Source organism: Hydra vulgaris, chromosome 08 (assembly GCF_038396675.1).
Source record: "Hydra vulgaris chromosome 08, alternate assembly HydraT2T_AEP".
In the NCBI taxonomy this organism is placed as follows: domain Eukaryota; kingdom Metazoa; phylum Cnidaria; class Hydrozoa; order Anthoathecata; family Hydridae; genus Hydra; species Hydra vulgaris.
In genome coordinates, this window is record NC_088927.1 from 49,143,649 (window position 1) to 49,149,648 (window position 6,000).

Here is a 6,000-nt window from a genome sequence, read left to right on the forward strand (position 1 = left end):
GGCTTGTTTCCATTTAATGCCAAAGCTATTCCTGAAGAGGCTTTTGCACCAAGCACCATTACAGAAAGAAAATTAGATTCAACAGCCTCGAATTCTCAGCCCAATATGTTGTCAAATATCGAAAATTCTTGTTTGCCACTGCGATCGAGTATTGAACAGCCACCTGTACCTAATGCAGCTATGAATTTGCAGTTGATTTCTGTGACCGAATCCGTTGACATAATTAATCTGAATGAAATGCAATTGCCAGATATTTCAAATAGTTCTAGTGCTAAACTTGTTGATACAGCTAATAAAGATAATATTAATGCATCTAATTCTAATACTCGCCTAGATAAGCAGCATGAGCAACATGTCAATACTGATATTGCTGGTAGTACTTGTTTACCTACCACTGATGAAAATGCAATTGTGTCAATTGAACAAGCAGACCTCGATGTGTCTTTCGAAAACTTGATGCCAGTGCCACACAGAGATCGACCACAAAGCAGTCCGCCACGTAAGAAACCACCATCTTATGAATTGACATTAGAAGAAAATGTAGCATTTATTCAAGAAAGAATCAAACCAATAACAAAAAAAGCAGCTAAAGAGAAAGAGACCAGCAAAGAAAAGAAACAGAAGAAAACTGTTAAACAGAAGGTTATAAAGAAAAAGAAAGAATCCAAAAAAGAAAAGAAACAAAAAGAAGAGGACATTTGCAAATATTGTGGGTTTGCATATGGTGAAGCAACTGATCCTCTCATTGATGATGAATGGATTGAGTGTGACGCGTGCCGTGATTGGTTACATGAGAGCTGTATCGAAATAACCGTGCGTGGACAACTATGTGCTGATTGTGTTCAAACAACAACTAAGTAAATTAACTCTAGTTAAGACTTGATATTTTGCATTTTGTACCGCATCATTTATCTGCAGCTTTAGCAGTATTATTTTTATTAGACTAGTCGCTGACATTTTTATATTGCTTTTGTTCTTTAAATTTTTTGCATTGTATGCATTTGAGGTTAATGTTTGCAAACTTTTAATACCAGTTTACTATATCGAAGGTAATAAAGTTAATATTAATATAGTAAATAATATTTGTAATAATACTTCCAATTTTGTAAATTTTTGTCTGAAATAAAAGCTAAATGGCTCACTTTAGAATAATCATATAAGCTATTGGCTCGCTTTACCAATAATGGTGGCTCACTTTATAAATTTGTTAATATAAAGCGAGCCTTTCCTATGTATCATATATAGTTTACTTGGCTCACTTTATATTAGTGTGGCTCACTTTACATTATATCATAGTTTAGGTATCTGTTATAGAGTTTTCTAGTACAAGAAGTATTAAGATATCTCACATAGTTATTAATACACACTGATTTTAGTTTTATTGGCTCGCTTTATCCGAAATGACCCTATATATATATATATATATATATATATATATATATATACTTTTGTATATATACATATGTATATATACATATATATATATGTATACATACATATATATATGTATACACATACATATGTATATATACATATATATATGTATATATACATATATGTATACACATACATATGTATATATACATATATATATGTATAGATACATATACATATGTATATATAATTTGTATATATATATATATATAATTTATATATATATATAATTTATAGATATATATTATTTATGTAAATATATAATTTGTATATATATATAATTAAAATATATATAAAATTTATATATATATATAATTTATAGATATATATAATTTATATATGTATATAATTTATATATGTATATAATTTATATATATATACAATTAATATATATATAAAATTTATATTTATATATATATATAAATATATACAAATATATATATATATATATATATATATATATATACAGTGAACTCACGGTTATTCAAACTGGCTTTTATTTGAATTTTCTGCTTCTTCAAAACAATTTTAATTTCCTGTAAGTTTTCTTTAACAAACTTATGCAAATACCTAACAGTTATCCGAATCTACAGTTATTTAAAATTTCAGTTATTTGAATTAATTTTTCGCTCCCTTTAACGTTAAAAAAATACATTTAACGCACAAAAAAGAAAAAAAAAAATTGACAATACTTTCTATAAATTTTAAAATATTTATTGTTTTACAAGAAAAAAACTAAAGAAGCATCTCATTCCAAGGGTCTTTTTCTTTCTTACTTTCTACTTTTATTAAAATTTGAAAGTATCTTGAAGTAGATCATTTTAAATATCTTTTTCGGTTATTCGAATTTCGGGTTACTCGCAGTAAATTCTTACACCCCTTGGAGGATCAAATAACCAGGAGTTTACTGCATATATATATATATATATTTTATTTTTATATTTTCATTTTTTATATTTTATATTTAAAGAAGGAATATTGAAGTTGCAATTAACATGATAAAATTGAAGCATTCTTAAAAGTTTAAGAACTATTGCTCATATTTTAGGCAAGAAAGCGATATTTCATGTTTTATATATGTATAAGCTGTTCTTTCTATTATTTCTGATTTTAAATTTTCTGAAAGACTTAGATAAAATTCTTTCAATTCTTTGAAACTTTAAAGTTTCTTTTTTCTCATCTTTTGAACGTTGAGCGATTAAAGACATTCCATTTTTATAAGCTTTAAGTGATTTAAGCAATAAATCAGATACATTAGTGTATTCAAAGTTGCCTCTAGTTTTATTAGAAGCAATAATATTCCTTAAAGTATCAATTAACACGGTACTTAGCCGTACTGTAACTTTATATCCATTTTCTTTTGATCTTTTCTATTGACGAAAAGGGTTATTTTTTAATCTCTCTTATTTGGCTTCTGATAAACCACTAATCAGAGAATTTATTAGATTTTTAGTTTCAGCTGAAAATATTTGCTCTGAATATTGTCTCAAAAAATTTATATTACTTCCATTTAATAAAGATCCATAGATTGCAGGCTAATTTGTAAGAAAAGGTAGTAAAGTTCCAGCGTTCTCTGTATACAATACTTTTTTTACTTGTAAAAATCCATCTTTTTATTCATTTGTTTTTTGATAACGGTTTGGTATAAACATTACTTTCATTTAAACGTAGGATTTATTACATAAAACCAATCTAATACTGTTTTTATGTGAGCGTAGTGAGGTTGAAAAGGAGCAATGATGATGTCTCTTTTTTGAACCGAATTTAATCCAGCGCCAGAAGTACCAGCTGTATCGACTATTAAATATTCAGCTATTTTTAATAGGACAATTCTAATAATTGATTAATAAAATACCTAATTAAAAGTGGTTTTAAAGTCTGCATATCATATCACTTCATTTAGAAACTACACATGCAAAAATAATTAACTAATATACAATATCGGTTATTTGATTAGTGAATCATATTAAAAAATATTATACATAACTATGCTGTATTATACTGTAACACGGTATACCTTAACTTAGTGGTTAAAGGTATAACAAAGCAAAATAAATTGGATGATTTGTACCTCATCTACAACGTGCTTATCAGTAAAGTTTAGATATATAGAAGTGGTAGCGTGTCATGTCGTAGTATTTTCTGTACGGAAGCTAGTGAACATTTGCTTTACATTTGTAAAGCAAATGTTGCAAAGGTATGCCTAAGTATATGAGGGGTCACTGTTTTCGATATTTGAGTTCTATTGACAATTTCTATGACTACCTTTTTAACTTGTCTAGAACCAATTGGGAATTTATTATAATTGGTTCATTTTCTCTAAATTTTACCGTTGTTTTTTAATTAGTTCGTTTAATACTACAAAATACGCACTATATTCGTAAAATGTGAGTCACAGCATATGTTCTCGAAATAGCTAGTGATAAACCTTTTTTCCATTAAGATACGATGTACGAAAATTCCTTTAATTTCACTTTTCACATTTTTCACTATTTCACATTTTTCTATATCCCTCGGTCTGTAATATAAGCATTTTCAAGACAGGCTTTTAGAGCATTCTTTTGATTTTCGCCTTGCTCTGCTGAAAGCACTTGCGAATCTAATGTCAAATAAATGTATAAATATATGTATTATACATATAATATTGTTTTTAATTTAAATATAATATGTTTAGTATAGCAAACACTATATATGCATACAATGCTATTATTCAATATAGTCAATTATTTGTTTACTTTTATTTAGGTAGACATTTACAAGCATTTATTATGTAATATGCTATCATGATTTAATGCTATAATTAATATGATCATTTTAATAGAGGGCAAAAAAGGTGGTGCTGGTAAATCCATGTTAGCTTGTAATTTAGCTGTTTTTTTTAGCTAATAACAAAAAAGATGTATTGCTACTTGATGCTGATCCTCGAAAAACTAGCTCTTTAAGGATACATAGAAGAAGTTTAATTAAAGATGAAGATATATATATATATATATATATATATATATATATATATATATATATATATATATATATATATATATATATATATATATATATATATATATATATATACTCTTTATAACTCAGAAAAAACAGGGGATATATTTAATACAACAATGAATCTATCAACGAGATGTAATTATATTATTAAAGATGGTGGGGGAAGAGACTCAAAAGAATTATGTTTTGCCTTAATCTGCGCAGACGTATTTTATACCCCTATAAAGCCTAGTCAAATAGACATAGATACACTAGATTATATGAATGACTTAGTAGAACAGGCAGCTGCTTTAAATGAAAAGTTAAAATAAATTGCAATCATTACCCAAGCACCTACTAACCCTAACATGGACGAGAGAAAGAAGCAAAGGTTATTCATGAAACAATACCAAACTTCATCAATTCTAAATTAGTTATCACTTATAGATCGTCCTATTGGCGTACAATGGGCCAAGGATTATCAGTATTAGAATATTCAGATGAGAAAGCAAAAAATGAAATTTTAGCATTAAGTAAGGAGGTTTTAATTTATGAATAAAAATTAAAACTTAATTACAATCACCCATACACTATACCAAAGAAGAATTTATAAATGCAATTTTTGAGGAAAACGCTTAATTATTAATAAAGGTCGGTCAGAAGCTGTAACGTTTACTTTGAATGAGCAAGACAATTTTTTCCTAATTTAATTGATCTATCTATTTCTTGTTTTAAAGCGTTAGAACATGAAATAGATAGATCAATTAAATTAGGAAAAAGAAATAAAAGCAAATAAATACAATAAATAAAATTGATATAATGTAAATCAAGTTTTTATTTATTAAAACTACTTAATTAAATATAACTAAAAAATTAATAAAGCATAGGAAAAATGTTAAAAACTTTTCAACTTAGAGTTGCGCGAGCTATTTCAGGAATTGGGGTAAGAGAGATCGGAGAGTATTTAGGAGTTAGTCGTACCACTGTTTCTACGTGGGAACAACAACTACCTTTAGATGATATGAGATCTCAATCTGCTGACATATCTAAATTGATAGTTTTTTTTTTTGAAAGAAAGAATATTTTTTTAAATACAAGTACTAGTATATCTCTTGACACTAAAAGTATAGTGAACGATTATCTTCTTCATCTGACAAGATTCCAATTAAGAGCCGCACGAGTAGGTTTAGGACTTATTAAGATTAGTTAGCAGCATATGTTAATATGCCTAAACCAAGTACTTTGTTATTTAAAGAGTAAAGAAAATAATATATATTTACACTTAACTCCAAAATTAATAGATGATTTACTTATTGAAGATTTTTTAGAAAAACAACATTATAAGCTTTTTTGTATGTCGAGTCAAGTATTCTTTGATTCTTAGCTCCATTTATGGAGCAGAAAATGAAAAATTTATCATTATTAAATAGTAATTCTCAACCATTGACGTTAGGTAAATACTTATCTTCCAATTTTGACTGGGATTTATTAACCAAAATACATTCACCTCTCTCGCTAAAGCTAAACTCTATGTTCCCATTTCCCCTTGTGTCCTAGAGCATATATTAACTATTACTAAACTTACGG